The sequence below is a fragment of the Lycorma delicatula genome, chromosome 3 (assembly GCF_047948215.1).
Source record: "Lycorma delicatula isolate Av1 chromosome 3, ASM4794821v1, whole genome shotgun sequence".
NCBI classification, from domain to species: domain Eukaryota; kingdom Metazoa; phylum Arthropoda; class Insecta; order Hemiptera; family Fulgoridae; genus Lycorma; species Lycorma delicatula.
The window spans coordinates 63,229,941-63,257,524 of record NC_134457.1 but is presented as its reverse complement, the minus strand read 5'-3'; the positions used below and the strand labels follow the sequence as shown (position 1 = coordinate 63,257,524).

General features: G+C 26.2%; 1 protein-coding gene across 1 annotated transcript in view; it reads left to right on the top strand.

Moving 5' to 3' along the window:
- Positions 1-27,584, top strand: part of nolo (ADAMTS-like no long nerve cord) — a 680,775-nt gene that overhangs the window by 554,312 nt on the left and 98,879 nt on the right. The window lies entirely within an intron of this gene.

Below are 27,584 nucleotides of genomic sequence, written 5' to 3'. Positions count from 1 at the left end.
TAAAGAAACCCATTCCCAAGAAGCTGATACACATAACTACACAAACTAGCCCACACAACACCAACTAACTTTCCACCTTTCTGAGATGATGACTTCAAACATGAAGAAAAAAAAAGAGATATAACATGTTTCATAAAACTGCTCAATAAATTAAGTACAATCTTAAGCTTACAGAAAAATTTACTATTAAAAAAAAACAAAGCAACAAACAAAAGAGAGTGGTATATCTAAAAATAACAACTCATTGCCTCAGTCTTAAAGTGTAACATACTATTTAAAACATGCAATAAATATAACAAACAAAAATATATATACACTTAAAAATTCAATATAAACACTATCTATTTTTAGCCAGCTGGCTAAAATTTGGTTCTCTTTTACCCCCCCCCCTTTTTTTCTGTAAACCTGATCAGAATTTATATCATCTAGAATGATAGCCCAACTTTACATCATTAGAAGCAAAAATCTCTTCCATAATTTATACACCCCCATCATCTGTCTATCCATTATTTATTTTAAAAAGCTTAACTTAATTTTTAAACAAAGTTTATCAATGCAGTAGACATTGAAAATGCGCAATACTAGAGAGAAAAATGTCTGTTCATCAGGAACAAGTCAGTATTAGAAAGTAAAAGTTTTTATTAGTTTAAAATATTAAAAATTACTGACTATTTTTCCATACTAAGTGATGAAAATTAATGAAATTTTAGTCAATATGAATTTATATTATGTTAAGTTAATAATGCACAAAAGCAATATAAATTGATTTTAAAACTTTGTGTTCCTTGATAGAGTGAATGTCTTTAAAATAAATAGTTCTTACATTGCATTTAATGAGATTATAACCACCAATTATGTCTAAGGTAGAAAGTAAATTTTCCCAACTTGTAAAATCAATAATTGTTTTTTTTTTAATTTCACTTTTACTAATCTGATAATATACATTTCTTTACAGCATTAATTTTGTCTATTTATCATAATAATAATGGTTCATGCATAGTTATTTATATTCATAGGAAATTCACAGACAAATCATATTATCGTATTTTTTAAAGTTAACCCAAGCTTTTCATTTTGCCACTAAAATCTCTTTTTTTAAGTTTATTTCTAAATCCCCTTTTTTTCATGAATATCATAAACTTTTTATTTAAAATACTAACTCATTCCAAGTAATTTATACATATTCACTTTTTCTTTTTTTTATTCATGCAAACATTTTGTTTATCAAATAAAAATATTAAATTAACTATTAACTGTCACTGGAACATCTTTTTTACATAAAAAAGTAATCTTTTTATATTTTTATATTTTTTTTAACCTTCTTTTAGGAAACAGATTAAAATCATCATTACTAAATTTTCATAAAAATATTCTGTATTGAAGTAACTACCTTTTTAACCCTAGTACACTAACTGAATTAATGCATACCTAATTATTAACTATACGTAAAATTTACGTGCATGCTAAAGAAATGAGTTTCTCAGGAGAATAACGTTTTAATATTACTGTAATGTATTTATTTATTAATTAATAATATTATATAATATTTATTCAACAATATAAGATAAGAAAAACATAAAAGTAGTAATCAGGTGTCTAAATTAAAAACCAGAACCACATTTTACACAAACATTTTACTTCTCGTTGTTAGACATTCTTAAACGTTGTCAATTTTATAGAACTTTTACAATATATTAAGTAAATGAGTAAACATATCATATTATTTACAGACAGTTTATATATGATTTTTTTTGGTGCTTCCCACATATAGGTTTTTTATGTAATACAACATAGTACGTCTGCGTCATTCTTCTCTTCTCATAAGAGCAAATTAAGCAATAAGTTCTTTTCCCTTTTTTTCCAACACTCATCGATTCTATGATGTTTTCATGGCAGACTTTACTTATTGACGTTCATAATTTACTAGAGAGACCTGGACAACTAAGCCGATGTTTCTGCTATGGAGTAGTTAGTTGTTCATGCAATTCCAGCATGAATTTTAATCTGCTGAGTGGTTTTCTTTGGTTCTTGTATTGGTTATGACAATAATTCACAAAGGAGTTGATACACGCCATATTCAACATATTACAAAAAACACAGAGAGGCCATCTTCTCGTTTTTCTATTAGAACACTTGTTCTAGCACATCTAGTCCAATGAGTCGACACCTCCTTTAGTACTATTGTAACTGAGTATTATGTCTGGTTTTTTGAGGTGTTATCAGTGATTCCTTCGTCATGGAGCCATTGAAATGCATGTCATGAGCTTTCCTTCTTTTGGTTTATAAGAGAGCTCTGTGAGGTTTTTGTCAAAAAGAAGCATTGTACTTCTGACTTTTCTGTGACTATATGTTGGATTGATAAGTTCGTTGGGCAGTTCCCTTTTGTTCTTTTTCATGGTGGCAGATATTGTGAATTGATGTTCCTGCAAATGTTTCTGGTCAAGTGGCACGCTTGTAAACCATTTGTCAAGAGTATGTTACAATGACTCCCCTTTATAGATTCTGCCAACTTTTTGACAAAGAAATCTGCCACTGGAATTCCAGAAAGTACTGTACCTTTGCTGAGATATGGCATTGCATTAATAACATACTTCAATGAATTTTCACACACATGATAATGAGTTAAATGCCATATCTCTTCTGTTTTGACAGGATATACATTTAAAAGGGACAACACCCTCGAAATCCCACCACCTGTTCATCTATTGTTAGGTACAGCCCAGGCGTGTAAGACTTGTGACAATTATTTGTAAAAAATACTCCATACATGTGAAATAGGCATGAGTTTTATAAGTGTTTGTTTCTCTGGCCTCGATCTCTTGTCATCGAATCGAGCACAGTTTATCAGAAAGTTGAACCTCATTCTGGTTGACTTATAGCGTCCTGAACCATAAGAATCGTGAAACACTATATCTGTTGTCAGGTGGTTGTCTTTTAAAGCCGCAGATAAAATGAGGAGTCCAATTACTATATGTATTTCTTCCAGGTTCTTGTCCTTCAAGTGGAAAGTGGAATTATTTTGGTTGGCATAGTTATTTCTTTGTAAATTAATTTCTTCGTTTGTATGGAAAACAATCATATCCATTATTTTATAGTCTAAAAAAAAAAACTTGAAGCACTCTTTTGGCTCCATGGCATTTTTAGCTAGAGAGGTTGGTTTTGGACATCTATAAATAATATTTTGTTTCTTGGTTTTTGCCCTTCCAAGGGGTAATGGTTGTCTTGCATATGTAGCCATTTTTTCCAATAAGTTCATCATTGTTCAGCATACATTAAATCATTTGAAACATTCTGTATTTCTTGTTCACTTTTGGATTTTTTTTCTTTTATGGACAGGCTCACATACAGTGTTTTTAATTTCCATCTCAACTTGATCTTCAAATTTCTCCTCGTTCGGTAGGTAGTCAGGATCCTTGTCTATGTCATCATCAGGCTCCAATTCAAGGACGTACTTGAAGGATGTATTCCACGTCTTCCTCTTTCTCATCAGATAGATTCTTTTAATAACTGAAGAATTTCTTCTCTCATAATAAACTTTCTCCATTCTGACTCGAATAAAAACAGAAAAAGTTTAGTAAATTATATGTTAATACTAACTCTATGTAAAATTTACATTCAGCCAGTGCAGCACTTATTGCTAACTCTAAGTAAATAATACATACACTAAAAACACCTTAATTACTAACACATGTTAGTTTACGTTCCTTCTTTCAGAACTAAGTAGTGAAAAAATACAAATAGCAGCATCAGACCCTTGAAACATGGAAACAGTACAGAACACTAACCCACCAATGCATAGCTGGGATGGTGGACAAATCTGTGAATCATAGTACTCCCACTCACCCGATCATCACCCGTACATGTAAATTTTACGTACATTAGTGGTCTAAGGTTAAAATGATCTAAATTCTTTCTTCTCATAAAATAGTATGATCAGTTGTATAATTATATAGTAATTAATAGTCATATAATTAATAATATTTACAAACCGTTTTATCGTTTGATATTCCCTCAATAATCCCACTATACCCGTTTGGGCTTTACCCATCAGAGTTTGAAAACTTGAAAATTACCAAACAGAAATAATTATTTTTCATTAATTCTATTCAAAAAACTAACTGTACTTTACAGTACTGCAGCGTTGTTTTCTTACAATAGTTTCTTGAACTGTTCCTGTAAAACTCGTGTTATATTTATTGTAATCAAAGTTTACAAGAATGAATACTCAGTACCTTTTATCTTTTTCCAGACTTCTGATACATGTTCATCTGTTTGAATTTTTGTTACAGTATTCAGTGTTTACAGTAATATATTGTTCAGTATAATTTTCTAAAGCATTTTATTTTCAGTTTTCACTAATATAAAAATTCTTCTGCTGATCTATTCCTCGTACATAAATAACATAGAAAACATCTTGTTCATTTAATGAAGTTACTAAAATACCAAATTTGATAAGGTTCCACTTTGCACAAATGAAAAATAAAAAGGAGTGGGATCACTGTATAAAGAAATTATGTTCAATATACAGTCTCTGAGATAGAGTAGAGGTGTCACAAATAGGACTGAAGGTTTACTATATTTCATTGGGCTTTGCATGCTGATGTACAGTAGAATATTTGATTCAATAAAGAAAGCAATGGAAAACCATTTTACCCCTCCTAACTTTCCCTGTTATGCCTGGCATGGGACACTTCTTGCTTCTAAGCATGGTTGTACCATTTTGGAGTGACATTTTCATGTGTCTTAGAACTATAGCAGTTATGGAACTGACAGACAAATTTGCTAACTATGCTTCTTAGGAGCTGTAAACTTATTTGTTAATAAAATTAAGTAAAAATATATTTGAATAAAACAATTAACTATAATTTTCAGCAAAATATTCATGATGATTAAAGAACGTTTTATTCATTTATCAGTTAGACCATTTTAAAATTATCAATTAAAAAATCAGTACACTTGATTAACAATTAAGTCAAATATTTAAAATTTAAATAAGTTTCCTGAAAATTATTTTTTAAATCTAATCTTTTACAACATTATTCATATGTTTTTATGACAGAATGTATTAGAACAATTCTGCATGTTGTTAACACATGGGTTAGTGATTATTAATTATTATAAAAATTAACTTATTTTGTAAACTGCACCAATTAGCATCGATTATTATTGTGTAAAATTGGCAATATTGCCTTATGCCATTAATGGTTTCTCTAATTAATTAGCACACTCAGTTTGTATTGTTCCTGAGTGCTTAGTTTCAATGTGCCTTCTTTTTATCACTAGAAAATCATACATAAAGCATTTTTAATCATTAATTAAAATTTTCTTTAACTCACCGAGTGAAAAGTTATTGAAATTTATTAATTAAGAATGCAATAAATAAGATATGATGTTCTTTGACACCTTTTGTGACTAAATAGGCCTTTAACAGTAATTTATAATGGTAAATGAGACTAATAGGTTGTAACATGTACAGCACTCGGATTTTATTACTGTAGAAAAAGATAATTTTGTTACTACTTTTGTTGAGTGATGTATCATTTCAGTCATCTGTTCTGATGTCTATAAACTGGCAACTACACTTCTAAATGTGAGAATATTGGTCTTTAATAACAGTGTTTTCCTCTTCTTTGAAGGTTATCTGATTGGATTGCAGATATCCCCCACCCATTTCTTAAATCTACTTTCCTTTTTAATTTGATGCATCTATTAAACATCTGGTATATAATATAGTGTTTGTTTCATGTACTATAACCTTGCTCTATTTGTAATTATTTTTTATTTTATAATCATAACTTCAGTTACTGATTTTTTTTTATTTACCAGTACCTCTTTCTTTTAACAATTTATTTTTAGTTTCTAACATCAGCACCTGTTTGTTTTATTAATATATTTTCCAGTTATATTATAATCTGTCTGTATATTATTTTAATTCCTACTAAGATATATTTTTCAGAAGTTTAAATTTCTTTTTCATGTAGATACAGTATTTAAATAAACAAATTTTTTAAGTAATTATACGAAGTAGATTTAGACAACAAAAAAATGGATAAAATGTTCTATTACTTGAAATTCTTATTGCATTGGCTAGCCTCAGTAGATGTGATTTTATGATTACATTTCCCTGCTGTCATTCCATCACAATTTTCTGCCTAGTTATGAGTTACAGCTTTACATTTTAAAGATAAAATTAGTTTTAAATCATTTATTTTTATTAAATAATTTTTTCTAAAAATAAGACTTTAAAATTGTTAATATTTTAACAGAAAGTATTTATTCATTAGATGTAGTGATTACATTTTCTTCCAATTTTATTCCTAAGAAGTGAAATAAAAGAACAATATCTTTTTGACATTCTTTATCAAATAAACATAGATAATTATGTCATCAATCTCACTGTATTGATTATTTCTAGTGTTATAGTTAAATTTTATTTTTATTTATAAGTGAATAGTATGTAATGTGGTTATTATAATTCTTGTCTATGAGTTTTTAACACATCGTTAATTGTAATACTGCATTTCATAAATAGTTTGTAGTTTACTTTTTTATTTAAAATATTGTCATCACCCATGATTTTTTTTAATTTGTGTTTGTGTTAGTAAAACAGTGATTTGATTTTAACATTAATACTGCATATCTTTTTTATTTTATCATTTTTTTTATTTCTGTATTATTTTGCATAATTCTATGAAATTTTTACTTGTGTTTCATGCACTTTATTTAAAATGTATGAGCTCAAGAAATTTAATTTACTAAGCCCTGTTTAAGAGCACATGTGTGTGTATATATGTGTGTGTGTGTGTAAATTTTATGAAAAATTATTTGCACATACATGAGATCATAGATTAATTGTCATCAGTCAGATTAAACATTTTCTCTTTATTTTTGTTAAACTGGTGCAATATGTTTTATGATTTTTAATTAAAGCACTTAAAATAGGCAAATGGTATTAGTAATTTGCATTGAAGATATTTTGCTTTGAGCTTTTTAACTAGAACATCATAAATTAAAGAAGTTTATAAAACATATTTCAATTTTAATTCATGGAAAGAGTAATCTTTTAGAAAACAGCATTCAATAAAATAAGCAAAATTGCATCTCCTCATAATCGTGCAGTTCTATAACATCCAAAAAAAAGGAAGTACCATTTTAAAAAATAAAAAGCTGTAAGGTAAAATTAAAGTTTGGTCTTTGGCAAAATAGTTAACTATCCCAATAACCTTAGAATAGAACTTTTAAGAATTAGTTTGCCCTTTCTTGGGTTGATTATTCTCTTTACCCTTTCCCCTTTCCATAGCATTTATTCCTTATTTTTTATGTAGGCACCTGATAACTGGGTCAGCCAGCACCCTCAGTCCTTCACTGCTGGTGAGGCAGTAGTAGCCAGTAAAACAGCTTCTTTATAAGCAGTGCTTGGTGAGGTAGTGACATTAGTAGACTCTTGCTTCTGCAATTCTGCTTCCTGTGTAGAAATTGTACAAAAAGCCCAACTAGTAGCTGACAAGATTCTAAACTTTGACTTCCTACACATCCGTGAACAAAAATAAAAATAGAAGCATTGAAATAACCATAATAATTTTCTCAAAAATCCCCCAAAGCGTTAAGCAATACTGGATATATTTTCCTTGTAGAGATAGATATATATTTATGACATAAGTTTTTTTTTATGTAAATATATTTATATATTATATTTATGATACAAATAATTTGTTATATTGATGATAATATTTATCAGATAAATTATGAATGAAAAGTATTATCTTATATAACAAACTGGCCACATATTCTACTTTACCAGTATAAGCAGTTCAACATAGCTATTTCTATTTACCAGCTGTAAAAATATAATTTTTTCCAGATTTTAACACAAAACAAACAGAATTGAATTTAATTTTCAAACAGCTTGCCTAATCAATAAAAAAAACAGAAGTTTATTGATTGCATATCAAAGAGGTTGATTCTATGTTTTATTCTTCATGTACTTATGTAGCATGTCCAAAATCATAATGTTAAAACCAAAAAATAAATAAAAATTTTAAATATTTATGTTAGATTCTACCATCTCAAATAGTTGAATAATTATTTATATCAATATCATAAATAAATTTCAATTCAAATTTCAATTAATGAAATATAATATTAATTTTATCAGCCTAGAGTTTGCCACCTTAGAGAAATAAAACCTAATTTTGAATAATAGGGTATCTAATACTTTTTAAATTCAAATTTAATTACAAAAAAAAATCAATTTAAATTTCACCTAATTACAAATTTTCCAAAAGTAGATTAAAATAAACTTTAAAAAAATTAACTTGAACTAGATGTTCAAGTAAAAAGATCATTGCTAATATGATCTAAGTTTCTTATAAGTTTCCATATAATCTGAGGATTGTTCTCAGTAAGGTATTGTGCTGTTGATTAACGAGGCAGGAGAGGCAGTAAAAATGCCAGAAAATTTATTTTTTATCTTTTAGAACCATATGATTTTGTTTGACTTATAATCTAAAGTTTTACAGTGTTTGTATGTTCTTAAATATGTCGCATCTGCTGCTTGTATTAGTGCTGCAAATAGTTATGAGAAAATGTCAAGGAAGAATTAGAAATTTATTATATAGTAATCTTTTGCTATTCAGAGATTTACATGTTAAAGGTTCAGTTATTTGTATTCATCAGCAGTTAATAAAAAAAAATTGTGTGTATATATATATATATATATATACAATTATTCAGGTATACCTCTATATATATATATATATATATATATATATATATGTGTGTGTGTGTGTGTGAATGTATTTGTTTATAGATTTTTCTATTTCAGATCACTAGAAAAAAATTTTATTAAGTTTTGTAATTTTTTATTTATATTTTCATAATTTGGTAATTGAATTGTTTGACAATCTACATTTAGATGAATATTAGAGTGAAGAACTGTCTGATAAAGATTTGGACAACGAATCAATAACATCGAATTCCAGTATGTAGAATAAGCCTAAAAATAAAGACATGAATGGCAAATGTTAACATAATTGACACAATGAAATCATCAGATGAATGACAGTTATCTAGTTAGTGTGACAGTTATCTAACAAATTTCTGAGTCAATTGTGAAATAAAACTTAAATTAACTAACTTAAAGTCTAGAGCTTGAAACAGCAAAAATTCTATTGAAATTAATCCTTAAAGAAGTGGAAAGAATACTTATTAGAATACAATCTCTTTTTATGGAAATAATTTCTTTTATATCAGTATCACCAAAATTAGATATAAATTTAACAGTGAAACACTAATGTGGTATTGAACATTAATGATAGTGTCATTAATAAAAATGAGAAAAATATAAGATGGGTTTTTATTTAGAGTAATTTACAAAAGTCGATGTAATAGAATATGTTAGAGACCATTTCATGACCATCAAAAACCATTAAGAATAATTAGAAATAACTGTATAATCCTCTAATATAGACATATGTTTATGTTATACCTTACAGATACTAACTTCATACTATGTCTTACAAAGACATTAAGGAATGGCAACCTCCTTTTTCCATAACATTTAAGGTCTCACTCCTCATGACTGAACTGCTGAAATGTATACCTCATGAATAGCAAGGGATTATCTTATGACATTTTTTATAATTTTCAGTGTTGAAAATTTAAAAGTTTAGTACAGATGAATTTTTATTAATCAAAATATATTTTATGAAGTTGGTTTTGATGGGTAAAAATATTATATTTCAGTGCAAATTACCTTTGCTTTTTGACTGTTTTCGTAAATATATATCTTAGCTTTATATAATTTATTTTTTTCTGTGTTAGCACATAAGCTGTATCGAGTGAATTTTCTTTCATTGTTGTAAATCACATTATTATTTGTTAACATGTACTATTATTTTAATCTTATTTTTTAAGAAATTGCCACCTTTATGTGCTGATTGCTGTTCAAAATTCTATAACTATCCCATTCTATGCAAACCTATCTATTCTCTTTTCTCCTTGGGAAAGATGTGTGTTTTTAGCACGTGTGATGCACCCCCTCCACCATTATGACTTGCTATACCTGAAGATGATCGTTGTGGTTTTTCAGCCCCATCAAAATGTTCTTTGGGTGCGGCTGGTTATACATCAGGTAAACAGAACAACACAAACAGGACTGTATTGTTTATCATTACCACTGAACACAACACCTAACCAAACTCAAGCACATTAACAACACCTTTTTATATATGTGCTTAGCAATTTAGAAAAGGAAAGCTATGAATTAAATATCATCTGAAAATAATTTAATTTATATTCAACTGATTTTTTTCTGATTAAAAACTATGACATATTTATCTCATTAATGTAAATTTAGGATTATAAAATACATTTATAATCTAATTATTTTCTAAATGTAAAAAAATTTATGAAATTTATATTTTCAGTTATTTATTGTGTATTTTAAAAACCTTTATTAAATTTTGAATATTAAGAGTAAAATTTTAAAATATACACTACTCAGTTATACAGGAGGTAGAATTCTTTCTTGTTGCATCAGAAGTGTTGGGTTTAACTCCTAGCTAGGGTCTACAAAAATTTTAACAGTCAACCCAACTGTTATCAATTTAGCAGTTAAGGACTCAAAAAAATTTAATTCTCAAAACGTTACAAAATTTTAATAAAAGTCAAAAAAGTTGTTAAAATAATTTTTTTTTTTTAAATCTTACTACATGCAATAAAAAAAACAAGAATCACAGTTATTAATCATCAAATCTGTTAATAACTTTAAAATTAAGAACATTAATGTTATGCATTTTTAAATATTTTTGTGTAACTAAAGTAAGGATTTGCGACCCACTACAAACTTTCAAAAGACGACAATCCTTCATTGATTTTTATCTTGTTAAGATATGAAGTACGCATATTAGAATCTTGTGCCCAGTACATTTCTTGAGTAGGTTGTGCTACAAAAATATATAGCATTATTTTATAAATGATGGTCCCATCTTTCTAGCACAACGTTCAGTTGGATTCCACAGATTTTTTTTAATGTTTTTCCCATGATAATTAATAATGAAGATTATTTAAAAATAAAAATTTTTCCAATAACAAATCAAACCAATTTTTTTTTAAATAAAACTTTTTTAATAATTTCAAAATATCTTGAAATCTTTAGGATTGTTTTCAGTGATTGGTGTTGGTGTTATCATCCTGATGTCAACTGATATTAATGTTGGAAGATATAAATTGAACTATTTTGATTGCATAATATCCTTCAAATAGGACCCAGCTTTAAAAAAAAAAAGATACGATGAACACTTAAAAGCTTTCCACAGTAACAGTTAAAATATTCACTAAACGTAACATAGACATAATCCACCAGAACTGACAAAAACCATGATATTCTATTCATGTATAAAAAAGCGTAATACAACTGACTGTTATAAAATATCTTGCACGTCTACAAAAATAATATACTAAATGAACAGAAATGATCACATTTCTGACTGCACACAAATGTGTGTTCATCACATTTTCTGTCTGCATTTCAAATATTTGTCTATCTAATTTAATTTAAAAACCTGCCAGGAAGTAAAATCAGCCCAAGTTAGTACAACAGCACTGGTGACTTGATATGGTCACAAAAATGTTTGAAAGTAAATTATTTTAAACGTTTTATTGTAAATTTGGTTTGGTTTGTTGTTATAAATGCTTAGATACTTTTATTACTAACAATAAAAAGACTTTATGGCTAGCATACATAGAAGTATGTGAAACCATCCAATAACTGAATAATTTTAAAACTTCTGTAATATTTCTCCAGGAGTATCCTCATGAATGCATGGGGATATTGTTCAGATCACTTGTCACCTTATTACTTATCTTTCCCTTAGATGTGTAAATTTTATATTATGATTTTTTTTTAACACAAATACCTGATTTTTTTCTTATATGAATAATTATTGTGTCATGAATTTCTCATCTATTTACCTGAGAGTAAGGAATATGCAACAGATAGATAAAATGTTTTACTTTAATTATGGAAGAAATCAGTAATACTTGTATTTATTATAAAACTATGCTAGATTAAATAATTACAATACATTTATTTTACATCTTTAAATAACCTTTTATTTATTGCCGTCTAAATTATAATCATGTTTTGTTAGCAAAAAAATCTTTATTTATCATATCAATTGATAAACAACCAGAAGGATTATTGTTTGAATTAAAATGTATATATATATATATATATATATATATATATATATATATATATATATATATAAAGTAATAAAAAAAGTAGAATAAGTGAAATGAATTATTTTGTTAAATCAATTGTTTTTTCTACAATTTATCAAATACATTTTAAAACCTTCTAAACAGCTAAGCACATATTTGCTATGTTTTATAATACAGTCATTCTTTCATTGAATTTTTTGCTTATAATTTAAAACTGTTACTTAAAGCATTGTTAAGAACTTGATTATTTCAGAAAATGTTACCTTATCGTATATTCATATTAATCTATTATTTTTTCTTGTTATGTTATTTTAATTCATGTCATCTGTGAAAAAATAAATTTTGAATTGAAAAACTGATAAAAATGACCAAAAATAATTCTTATTGATTTCTTATTAATTTCTTATTCTTATTCTTGATCTTATTCTTTATTCTTATTAATTTTATATTATGTCTGATAATTTTTTTATTTGCACAAATCATAATATGAACAATTTTTATGATCAAGGTAGTCCAAGGTACATATTGTGAATTATTAAATTCTGAAACAGTTAAACAGAAATATTATGAATTTTTCTAATGTTAATTTTTTCTGAATATTTAATTTTTCAGTTTTGTAATCATTGAAACAATTCTCTAACATACCAAAAGCACTCATTTTTAGTAAGTCTGCTGCTATATGATCAGTCTACTTCCATGATTGATTAAAATCTTTAACTCTTCAACATAGCTTTTCTGGTAGTGTAAGCTTATTGAGGGCAAGATATAATAAACATTCACTTCAAAATAGATTACTTGAATAATTTAGCAATAATGTGTAAAAGATTAAAATATGTCTCAATGAAATATTAGATGTTCTCTACTAGTTTAGTTGTTTTTAGTTAGAGGAAAAATAAATAATTCAGATTTATATAAAGACATTTGATTCAAGTCTGTTTCAGATACTTGAGTCAATTTTTGGAAAACAATTAAATTATTTTATAAATTTAAATTTATGCAAGAAGCTAAAGTTTATACCCTGAGTAAACTGTTGTGCCAATTTTATTATAGAAAAATATTTAAAACTGTAAAAATAATGCTGAAGACTGGATAAATAACTCATCTGAATGCCTGTTTTTTATCACTGAGAAACATAAATTGCTGAAATAAACAAATTTTTCAATAATTCTTTCTCATTATGAATATTTTTGAAGGGCAGGGGACAATCTCCCTACCATTCCAACCCACTCACTTTGCATAATTAATGCTTGTGATTGTGTTTTTTATGTGAAAGATGGCTTCTGTCTTTCATGAAGCAATATATTTCCTCATATATAATTTGAGAAAATTTCATTTTATGTTGATAAATTTAATTCACTCACTGAGATCTTAATTAAATTCTTAATTGTTATAATAACATCCATTTTATAGAAAATTAATACAAGACTAAATAAAACCAGTTTTTGAAAATTCATTGCCACTAAAGCTTTTTTAAAAATTTAGCATGTTCAGAACGTTTATCCTTAAACTAGCTGCCTGATCTTAATTTTTTCTCATGTTGTAATAATAAAAACAATACTTTCAAATTTTCCATCATTTTTCCATCATTTTAATGCAAAAATAAGATGAATTTAATACCAATTACAATTATTATTATTTACCAGTATTAATGTACTATAGTACATTGCCTTAAAGCACCTGTTAATAAATTTAGTGTATGTACATAAACTGTAAACAAATTCTGTAAGAAATCAGTTACCATTTAGTAGTTTTCTATAGCCTTACCAGTAGTTTTTAGAGCCTTCCCATTATGATAAATAAAATAATAATTTCTAATAGTAGCTTAACAATTAATTCTTTGTTTTAATTATTTATTTTTATTTTTACTGCAGATTCATTTATTTGACATCATTATTGTTGATATGAAATTAGTCTATTATTTTTATTTATTTTTTTAAGTACATTTTATTAAAACAGTTTAATTTTTCACTTTATGCTAATTTACAGTAAAATTTTACTCTTAACATTTTTGATGTATTCATTAAATATCTATGAATTGAACTTGACGAATTAAACAGAAAGAAGGACAGTATTATAATACAATTTTAACACTAGCGCACTAAGTATTTAAATTCCTTTTAATAAATCACAATGCTGTCTCCTTATTTGCACTGCATTTGGAACCTTTTTTTAATTTATGTAAATTCTTATTTAATACTTTTTATAAGTGTAATTTTTTAATAATCTTGGCATGTTTTATTTTTTATTTTTGTACATTAACAAGAATTATTTGTATTATTAATTTTATTTATTATTAATTTCATTTAATTTTTTGTACAGCATTAATTAATTATTTTATCATGATGGTTAAAAGTTAAATAAATTATTATATTATACTTACGATTTTTAATGATAAAATGTTTGTTACTGTTTACTATAATCTACATGATATATGTATTTTCAAAATGTAATTTCTGCAGCTAACTAATGAAGATGCAGGGTTGGAATAGAGTGTAATAAAATCTCCCTTGACTTCTTCAATGAAAAACTTTGAAGTAATTTATTTTTATATCATCTTTTCTCCAGTTTGGAATGATTTTTTTAAAAGTCTGAAAAAATTGCACTCTATTTTCAACATCATTGATCATAAAATCATCCCACTCTGAATTATATTACTGTTAAAAAAAAAAAAAAAAAACAGGATGGTGGAAATATGCTTTTTAATAATTTGGTATTGCTTTCTTCAATTAATTTTTATTCCTGTAAAACACTCCTTTATTGGTTATCATGCCTCTATCAAAGAATTTGTCACTGATAAATTTATATTTTAACAGCGTCTGTTTTTTAAGATTAAATATTTGATCTTAAATAACTCATTAAAATTTTTCTAATCTTTAGAAGAAAATAGATTGTAAAGAAAGCACCTGGGCATCTTTACTCAAGGTTTTGTAACTGAATATCTCCATATCCAGGCATTCTATTTTCATACTGATACTATCTAATCTAGCACTCAAGGTAGTAATAGTAGTATCCTATTTGCCCTGCTGGATCCTCCATTAATATTCACTATTCTATATTTTGTACAGCAAACGTTAAAAATGATGTAAACAAAAATATTCTGTGAAATGTTTTAAAAGATATTTAATAATAATTCTGTTAATATTGATTTATTTTACAACTTAAGTCATGATTCAGACAGTATTCTGACAGATTACTGTCTTAATTACTAAAGAAGCATCCATTTTTTTCTTGTAGCATATACTTAGCTATTTATCTTCAGTAGGAAAATTTTATTAGCAATTCCTACTCCTATAACAAAAGATGTCTATCTTGGCCAGTCTCTTTTATATAGAAATGTAGAGAAAACTCTGTCATCTTATGAGTTAACCATAAGCATTACACGAAAACTGTTTTGCTTGACATTTATTTAATTATTATTGCACAGGTAATGCCAAAAGTATTAATTAGTGAATTAGGTTTTTATATACATACAGTTATATACTGTTTTATATACATACAGAGTGTATCATGAATTTCTCCCAGGACATTCACAACCCATTCTATTTCTGAAAATAGTGGAAAAAGTTTATTAAACATGTCCTAAAATGCTTTGTTTGCAAGTTACGGCCAATGGAAGATTTCACTCAGATTTCAGCCACCCTGGTGAACTGAGGTCAAACTGAAATTTTTATGATGTTAATTAAGGGCCAGAATTAGTGATTTCTTATGGTTTTTGACCTGAAAAATGGAATAAAGTAGGGCCCAGAAATGTATCTGCAGTAGTTTTTGAGAAATCTGGGGTGAAAACCAACAAATTGGGATAAAAACCCCTGTTTTTTTATGTTTGAAGTACAATTGTCATATTTGACATATAATTGACCACTTTGTTAAATGGGTAATAAGTACATAGAACTATTAAACAAAACTTGTAGCTCAAAATTTAGTGCTGAACAAAATGGTATAACATTAGTTGAATAAAACACAAAAGCATTAGAAAAATTAAAATTTTATTTAGAAACAGTACATTACTACATTTGACAGAAAAGTGCTTATTTAATGTAAATATAAACCAAATTCTTTTTTGATGTTATGAAAAATTTGTAAAAACAAAATTTACTATTAAAAATTTCTGTTAAAAAAAGAAAAAAAAACTGAAAATTACACAATTGTAAAATAAAAATTACTTAGATAATAATCTTTATATTAACGATGGAAATACAATAAATTATTTGAAAAATTATTATTTCAAATTTGGTAATAAAATGACAACTGCTGATAAACAATGTGCGATACTGTATTAGTGTTTAATTATTCTGTAAGGTACAATAAGTATATTGGATACTGTGAACTGTGCTGTTGTCAGCAAAGGTTTTTTGTGAATTTTTGTTTGAACGTGATCAGTCTGCCATTGAAGTAATGCTGTGTACATATTGAGAACAGAGAAATACACATCATTTTGGATGTGTGTAATAGTAATGCTTATTTTACAATTGTTGTGTAATTTCCAGTTTTCTTTTAATTTTTTAACAGAAAATTTTCTTTTTACAAATGTTTCACATTACCAAAAAACATTTGGATGTTGTTTACAATAAATAAGTAATTTTCTGACAAATGTAGTAATGAACTCTTTCTAAATAAAATTCTAACTTTTCTTTGTTTTATTCAACTTTCTAACCATTTTCTAACCAACTTGTCTAACCATTTTGTTCACAAATTAAAGTTTTGTTGAAAATTTTTATATGATAATTATCCATTTAACAAAGTAATTGTATGTCAAACATAAAAAACAGTGTTTATTATCCCTAATTTATTGGTTTTCACCCCAGTTTTATCAAAACCTATTCTATTTGATAAATTCCTATTCTATTTGAGTTCTGGGACCTATTTCATTTGATTTTTCAGATCATGAAGATAATAAATAACTAATTCTACCTCTTAATTAGTCCTAAAAATTTCAGTAAACCTCATTTCACCGGAGTAGCTGAAATCTGAGTGAAACCTTTCACTAGCCCATAAACGAAGCATTTTAGGACACATGTTTACGTGAACTTTTTCCATTATTTTTATGAGTAGAATAGGTGTTGAAAGTCCTGGAAGAATTTTGTAGAACATTCTGTATACATTACAAAAATTATACAAAAGAAAAATAAATTTTTAAATGTTACATACTGGCATGAGGTCAGAAAAATTTGGATTTTAGTAGCTTCAGTAGGTGCTCTGGTTTAGGTTCTACATTTGAATATGTAATGATATAATTTCATTCTGTAAAAAAAATATCTTATTCTCTAAAATAAGAAGAAGGTATGAGTACAGATAATGAAAATACTCACTCATTACCTACTACATATTTGTTGAAAGACTACAAAAAAAAAATTATATTTTATACACTGTTGGTGAATTATTACATGAATTTTTGATGATACAAAATGTGTTGCATTATCAACACTAAAATTACTTTTCTTTGTGTGGACTATTGCTGAAATTCATATTTGCATTTAAATAAAAAATAGTAAGATGTATATAATAGCTTTACATATTTTAAATGAATATTACATTGGAATTATTCAGTTGATTTATTAATGTGTTGTAATTAAAGTTTAACTACTTGTATCTGAATTAACAATTAAAATTTAAAAATTAAATAAAAACATTTAAGTGATTCCGAACATATTAACAGTGTATAACTTAGTGTAATTTGGTGTCTCCATATTTATATTAATTATATATAAATATTATATATTATATATATATATATTATATATTATATATAAATATTATATAAATGTGTATATTTATATAAGTAGTAAATTTTATTCATAATATAACAAATTTAGATGACTATAGAACAAAATAGTTTTATTTGTAATTACAAATAGAATACCTAGTTAGCTATTATTATAAAATATTTATTTAAAAATGTATATCATTGGTATTTAAATGTATAATAATGGTATTTCTAAATAATGAGGATTAATGCTTTTTTATTTTTAGAAGGATTTTTACTCATTCAAATGTACTTCTGTAAAGTTTTTCAGTCAAGTAATATAATTATTATAATTCAAGTTATTTTTTTTTTAAATGTTAACTAGTCCAATATATATTTAATGAATCTTCAGTTTACTGAAAAGAGACAATGAGTTACAGTTGTTTATTTGTTGTGTAAAAAAGTTTTTATTTTTGCGCTGTTATTGGTGATCATACAATACAGTATTTTAAATTGAACTTTAATTTAAAACACATTTAATAAACTTGTGAATTCTTTTCAATTACTACTTTTGTTGGTTCATTTATTAAATTTTTATTTTATTAATAATTAAAATAGTTACTATTTTAATTATATAAAAGTATATATATATAAGTATAATATATACAACACATACTTATATAAGTATATACAAATAAGTATTGTATAAGTATATACAATATATACTTATTTTAATTATATATGTAAGTATATATATGTATATACATACATATATTGAAATTTATAAATGATTCACTTTGAAATTTATGGAATTTATTCTTTCAAAAGCTAATTATCAGCATTTTCTTCAGTTGAGTTTTCAGAACACTGTTGTTAATGTATCTTAAATACAGTTAGAAGAACTCCTTCAAGGTGTAAATTGTATTTATATATCATAACTGTAATTATATATTTGTTTTAACATTTTGTTTTTGCCAAGTTTAATGAATTTATATATTTAATGTAGTTTATGTAGTTAATGTAGTTATGTATTACATGTAAAATTTACATATTGTAATTATTGTATTTTATGTCAGGCCTATTTCTATGAGATAATTTGCAAAATTTGATTCTATTGTGGTTTGCAATGCTTGTATGTGTTCCGTGTATTTGTGTATTTATGAATTTTCACCCACCTTGTCAATTTTAGTATTTACTACAACCTGGGTTACTTTGTTAATCATGTGTTTTTCAGAATATGATCTTTAGTATTTGTTTATTTTTTTTAAGCGATAGTAACCATTAATCCTTGAAAAAAATTGGCAGTTTTATATTAGTGTTGACTGATTTATGTTAGTGTAGTTACATATTGAATTTATTCTATTTTTCTGTTCTTTAAATTTTATACAAAACCTATGACAACTGACACTTATTCAAGTATATCTAACTATTTCACACAGAATATACATACAGCTTGTTTTACATGTGTTAAATCACTTAATACACGTACCTTTATCAACTAAAAACATGGTTCAATAAAACATCTAGCAAAGATAATTAGTTAGTTACCTGTTCAAGCTTATAGAAAACATGCTATTTAAAATGTAGAAAAAAGTAGTAAAAAAACCCAACCAGTGAATGAATTTACATACTTTCAAGAAAATGTATAACACTTACATATACCAACCAATAGTCACATAAAATCATCAAAGTTTTCATGAAAGGTTATTGTGTCATATTTAAAACAAGCAAAACACTCGATATCATACAGCAAACTAATAAAATCATATTGATAAGATATCAAAAAAGAGGAGTATACAAATTTAACTGCAGTGCTTGCTCTAGATACTACATCAGAAACTGTACTCACTCATAGATACAAGGAATATGCAGGTATAAAATTCAACAGAATATATATATATATATTTTTTTTAAATCACCTTATAAAAACAGAACCTACAATAACATTAAGTGCTATTTATAAATGTTAAACTTGACAAATAAAATTAAACCACGATCTCAAAATACTTGAACAATTTAAATACATTTCTATAAAAATAATATATTAAATTAATAAAAACACAATACAAAATGACTATATTATTCAACTGCATAAAAAGGGTTTACCAATCTTATAAGGGCAAGTGCCATTAACTACAAAGTTATTAAAAATTCAGCTGAAGAAGTTGCTGATAAATAGATTTAGAAGGCTTTTCGAAGAACATATTCTATTGATTTAGAAGTAAGTGAATTAATTTTTAATGATTTTAGTTTATGTTTTGTCATGCTGTACAACAATGAACAAAAATTATATAACATTTTGTAATTTAGAACAACAAGGAATAACAGTTGTCCAATGTATTTATTCTACTTGTATAAAAGTTGATGATAGACAAAGATTTACTTATGCCAGAGTATGCAGAAAACCATCTTCAAAGAGGCAACTAATAGAAATAAGTTACAGAAAAGGACAGCCAGTTGCCTACAACCACTCTAATACACTCATCGCTTGATCTTAACTACCACCTAGCGTTGAAACTGGTTTTATGTAGTATGCAGATTTTTTTTCTGTATCTAGTATTAATAGTTCTCCCAGGTGGAGGGGTAGTTGTTCTCCTTTTGAGTACGTTCTTACATAAATAACATATATTAGCTTTTTAGTTATGTTAATAAAAAACTATTTACTGTTCTAAGTATCATTTTCAACAATTGCATGTGCATGTTAAGAATTTCATGTATAATTTTTTTATTAATTTTAAATCTTTTGAAATTACAAATACTTCAAAAAATTTGATGTCTAATTTCTTTTCTTTTTTATTATTATTATAGCCAGAGAAGAGCTCTGTATTATTAATATAAGTTTCTTATTATCTAATAAAAGTAGCACAAACACAATTTTTTTTCTATATTTTAATCTACTTTATTAATTTATTTTTCCCGTATAAGTTAGTAATACGTAACATAATTTAAACCACTTTTATTACACTTCTTCACCATTACTAAAATTGTTTCAATAACATATTTTCTTTCAATTACCTTGCTTTTTTCATTTGCAGATATTAATTTTTTTTTTTACTTTTTATATTTACATGATAATTTTTAAGGATTAAAAATAATTAAGATTTCATTATCTTTTTTAATTGTGCAGAAATTATCAAACATTAAAAGTAAAGAGATTAAGTTTTAATTTCATAACATATCTTTAAATGTTTATATTTTACCAATGTAATTGATTTTTTATCATAAAAGTATTACTTAATAAATTACCATTATTAAGAACTATATTCATTAAACTACTTGTATAAATCATTTTTCTAAATATCTCTTCTGAACAAAAGTTAATAAAGATATGAATTCTCATAATAGTTTATAAGTAGAAAATATCACAGTTGGAGATCATAATTGAAAACAATACAAATATTTAGGAATTTTTTAGGAAAAATTTAGAATATAAATATAAAAATATCATAACCTAAAATTGAGATTTTCAATGTTAAAATTATTATTAATAATACAAGTTTTTATGAATCTGTACCTGATGTATAAATTAACGTACTTGTATTTCAGTTTTTAAGAGATACAGAAAAAACTGAGAATGGTAATATCCAGTTGTATTAAAAAAATATAAATAATATAACTACTACAGAGGTTGCTAAAAATAAAGTTGGGTTATCACTTTCAATAATAATACTGATAAACATAATTTTTGTTTCCTAACTTGTGATTCATGATTTTAATTTGTTTTTTGATGCTGAAAACGAATATGAACTCAGAATCTTTCTATCCCCAACCATTTTTGAAAAATTTTTTAATTTTAATTAAAGGATTTTTTCATTTTTCAGTTTGTAGTTAGCATTTTAAGCTCCTATATTGTATCTTGTTAGCTCATTTTTTATTGTTTAATTTTGTTAACATAATTTGTAAGCTATAAATAAACAATATTAGACAAAGAATTAAATCATATCATAGTCACATATTATGATATCATATCTAATACTGAAGAGTGAGCATTCATGGGCAGGTGAGCAATCATGTCTGTGCAGGTCAAAACATGTAACTGTGTTGTTTGTATTAAACACTGGATTTAGGAATGAATTAATTTTGTTCAGTCTTATTGTTGTCTTAAGTTTGTTAACGTACAGTGTCATAATGCCTCGAAATTGTGTAAATAATGTGGGTGTCTTATGTTATGTATGTGGTGAGTTTACCATAAAATCAAATAGAAAAAACATTACACCTTTAATTAAAAAACCATATCATTCGTACTTTCAGAGTAAAATTAGTGATCAGGATAAGACGTGGGTTCCTCGTATAGTATGCGCTAATTGTTCTGTATACTTAAGAGGATGGCTGAAAGATACATGGAAGGCTTTTCCATTTGGTGTACCTATAGTTTGGTGTGAACCAAAGGATCATATAACCAATTGTTACTTTTTTTAACAAGTGTGTCAGGAATTTCTAAAAATCTAAACATACTGTAAAATATACTTCATTGCAATCTGCAATCAGGCCTGTACCTCACAGTGAAATTATTCCAGTTCCTGAGCCACCTGCGAATGTATGTTCAGAAAGCAGTGATGAAAAATCAGGTAGTACTGAAGAGGACAACAATGATTTTGATTTTGATTTTGAATTATCTTCCAATAAGCCACATCTTATATCACAAGATGAATTAATGACTTGGTTAAGGTTTTAAATTTATCAAAAAATCAAGGTGAACTGTTAGGATAGACTGCAAGGTTGGAATTTACTTTAAAAAATACAAAGATTTTGGGCTTTCGAAGCCGATAAAAAGAACTTTCTCAGTACTTTATTGATGAAAATAATTTGGTTTATTCTATAAATATTGATGAGCTTATGTTGCACTTAGGAGAAGTTCATAAACCTGAGGACTGGCACCTTTTCATAGATTTGTCCAAGTATAGTTTAACAGTGGTTCTACTACACAACAGTAACAAATATCTTTCAATAACAATCACTTATGACATTAATTTGAAAGAGACATACGATGTTATGAAAAACGTTCTTGAAAAAATAAATTATAAAAAGCATAGCTAGAACATACGTCGTGATTTGAAAGTTATAGCTATTTTGTTTGGCTATACTAAGTGCGTGTGTTTTCTTTAGGAATGGGACAGGCGAGATAGGGATAAGCATTATGTTACCAAAGAGTGGAAGAAACGAGACAACTTAACTCCAAATGGGAAAAATTTATTCATGAGCCGTTAGTTAAACCCAAAAAAATATTTTTACCATCAAACTAGGACTAATGAAAATTTTGTAAAAGCAATGAAGAAGAATAGTCCCAGATTTTTGTATATTAGACAGATATTTCTGAATGTAAGTGAAGGAAAAATTAAAGAAGGAATATTCATTTGTTGGTCCTCAAATAAGAGACTTGGTTAAAGATGATGTATTTAACTCAATGTTAAATAATGTATAAAGTGCATTTAATGTATGAAGTGGGTTTCATTTAACAAAAATCCAAAAATTACCACGATATTGTTAATCAACTTCTTACTTCATACAGAGCTATGGGGTGTAATATGTCTTTGAAAATACATTTCCTCCACTCACATCTGTAAGGTGTACAGTAAACTTTCCACCAAGACATTTCGGTGATGGAAAACCTCTACAAAGGGAAATGGAATAATAACCATACTAGCCGATTACTGTTGGACATTAATTCAGGATGTGCCTGAGGCTATTTATAAAAGAAAAACATCAGCGAAATCATTCTAACACAGGTATGGCCATGCAAAATTATACATTGTACAGGTTTTAACTATATTTTCCCTTAATTTTTTTTTGAAGCGTAATTTATTTAAAAATAAGGGTGATAGAAAAATAGAAAAATTGTATATACGTAAAAAAAGCAATTCAAGAAATGGTATCACATTTAGAGAAAAATTAATTTTTTTTTCTATCAGTGTAATTGTTGATTATGATTAAATTCATATTAGTAATAAAAGAAGTTAGGTTTAATGTAATATTAATGATGCACTGACAAAGTAGATTTATTAGAAGAATGTTATAATAAATTCTTCTATATAGTAAGTCTGTAGATGTGAATAACATTTCAACAGCGAAAAATACCAAATATGTATTGTAAATCTGAATTGATTTTTAGCTATTTGACGTACCAAGTTTGTCCATTTTTTAATTAATCATTTCCATTGATTTCAGCCCATATTAATACAGCTACTTGATCAGTCGTCTGTATTCTTCATTTGCACTTCCAGCAAACCAATTGTAAAATGAGATTCTAATTCTTTTTTTTTTCCCAGCTGTAACCAAGTACGTTATAGTACTATAGCACTAGTTTACATCTTTTTATTTAACCTCCATTTTATTATTTATACTGCTATATGAAAATATGAGAAACACATATTACTTTAGCAATTTCACCAGCTTTATAAGCTTTGTTAAGCTGGTAAATTTAATGTTAGAAATCAGTAAATTTATTAAAAGCATCATTATTGAAGTTAAGTTTTATTACAAAATTTAGATTTAAAAAAAAAACTTTTGTCAAAGAATATTAAAGATTGTGAATTAATAGTCTACATTATAATTCTGGTAAATTAAATTTTGTAGAGTGCATAGTAAGAAAAGATATTTCATTATATTTTGGAAAATTAATACACAAAATGTCACATTATAACCAAAACTATTACAAAATTATCATTAGTGATTATAAATAAATTATATTGTTTCTGCATGAATTTATAACAAATAATTTAGAAAATATATTTATGTATATGCATGAAAATAAAATGAAAGCAACATTGCGACATTATTGCATTTTTTTAAGTACATATTCATTGCATGAATTTTAAATTTAAAAATTTGTATCATATTAAAAAAAAATAATACATGATGTTAAAAAACTAATTGAGGATATTTTTTATTACATGTACATAAATTAATGAAATTCATATTTTTTTAAATTAATTGTCTTGGGTAAAATCAGAAATCAAGAAATTAAGGAAGTTGATGAAATTTTTGTAGAAAAAACTGGAGGAGTTTAATTAGTAACAATCTTGTCTTTATTTTTATGATTTTTTTTTAAATTTGCAGGAAAAAATAGTTCTCAGAATATGAAAATTCTGGTAGCAACTATAACCACAGTATATAAATAACTATTAAACTTTCTTAATTTTATAGCTTAGATGATAAAACCAGGTAAGAAGTTTAATACATTCTGAGCTTAAATTTAAAATACTGGTATTCTCACTTCATCAATTGCTTATTCATATTTAATACTACATTTTTATTAATTCTTTTATTTATTTATTTTTTTAATTCATCCTGGTTAAAACAGTAGATATACCTATTATTTGATAGGTCCGCATCTGGCTACCAGGAAATAACACCCTGGAATTAAGGGATGTGAAATAAGGATAAGATGTTAACAAACAAAGGTCAGTTTAATAATCCAATTTCCACCAAACTTAAATAATGCCAGGTACAGTTTCATTTCATACTGTTGGAATTTTATAGAAGCTAATGGCAATAGTCAGTGCTACCTAAAATTATAAACCTAAAATTTAGTTTAAAATGAGCAAGATCTACTACACTGTTTACAGTTACATTATTTTTGCATCACTGTATTATATTTAAATAATTGACACAGTATAAATCACATAAAATAACTATCGTGATGTGTTGCAGTTTTTAACGGACATTTTCAATATTATGTTAGAATTAAAGAAATTATTATTACTTTAAACACACGCACACACAAACATATGCACGCATACAGACAGGTATATATATATATATATACATACATGTTAATAAATTTACCTTCATATACTTATTAGTCAGAATGTGTTAAGAAAGTAATTATTTGAAAATCTGCTGCAAATGTTACTGAGCTTCCAGCCATAACACACAGCCTTTTAACTCTTCCCCAGTGACAAAATTGTCACTGGGGAAGCTAAGGATAAGTTAAGTTATCCTTATTACTTCACATATTTTCTTATCAATAAAAGATAATGACAAAACAAGTTCTATAATGATTTTTTAATAAGTAAAATATGATAATGAACCTAAATTCATTCATTTACAGTAATAATGGTAATTTCTGTTTTACTTGAATAAAGGCCTCTGATCGAGCAGTGCCCTCCCGCCATCAAAACACCTTACAAACATGCTCAACAAACACACTCACCTTTTTACGTATATTCACAGCATATTGAAATAAGAGTTGAGTAATAAAATGAAACATATTGACTATTTCACATATTATTATGATTACTTACATATATTACGATATTCGTACATTACATAACATTAAGTGAGGTCCTACTTTAAATTTATATTTTGACAGTTTAATTTTTTTCATGTGTTTTGTTTTGTAGTTGTGGCTAAACAAAACAGGTTTTTAATTTTTTATGAAAATTTTCACTAAAGTTCCTTGTCAAAAGGTGAATTGTATAATATATGTAGTGATTTTATTTATGAAATTTACAATTTCAAAGTGACAGTGAGTACAGCTGATTAAAGAGGAAACTATGAGCTCTCACACTTATGGAATCATCATTTGGTACATGTTCTTTATATTTACTACTTAGTAAATGTTAACTTTTTTGTATATTTATTTTATACAGTATATTTTTTAAAAAAATAAATAAAAATCCATACCAATATAGCAGAAATATACTCGTTAGTCATTAGTCAGTGATGTCCAATGAACTTACAGAACTGCATATATACTAGTAAGAGTATTTTTGTCCATAACCAAACTTCCAGTCAGTTATGATTGACAATTTTGTAAAGTACATCATTTTACTTATTTCTTTACTTATTCAAAAATGTTTTCATAATTTGTTTAAAAAAAATATTATGTTAGTTACAATGTAAAATTATAAAATTAAAAAAAAAATTGTAAAATGTGTAAAATTATTTTTTTAGTACAAAATGGGCAAAATCTACAACGCTGTTTACAGTTACATTATTTTTACTTTGTTACACCATTCCAATTACTTTGTGAATCAGTCTGATTGTTAATAAATCTGATTTGTTTCATTATTTCATATACATTTTTTCTGCATAAAAATGGTGGGGAAAAATATATAACTAAATTATTCTTTACTGTATCTCTTACTTTAACTAAGTCTAAAAATTAACTTCATAAGTTTTCCCTATGGAAGTCCAGGAATTGATGATATAACAATCTTGAAGCTAAGTAATTTTTTATAAAGTTATTGCTGAGGTTTATGAGTTGTTGGTCTATTGGAGGTTCAGTTTTACTAAATTAATTCCATTAAAACTACTTTGATGTATGTCAACAAAAACAGGAAGAAAGAATCTTAACAGAGAAGTTTTTTATTGATCGTCTAAACTTTTATCCAGTATTTAGTTCATGTACAGTTCAGTATGGGGCTTCTTCATTATTTTTAAAAGATAAAAATACTATATCATAATTTTCAATAAGCAACAGACATTAACAGATCAATTCATTAAACCTAGCAGTAGACCATCACACTACACTGATGTGTACAGATCCTTATCATTACCAGACTCATAAAAAAATCACACTCGTGTGTGCAGATCCTTCCTTATTGCCCATTACCATCACATAAAAATCACACTGAAAACCTGTTTGGCAGGCCTTATTCACTGGCATCTGGGACATATGCCCTGCCAGCCCCCCAGCTTTATCAGTCATCAGCTAAGATTCTTTGAGTTAGGA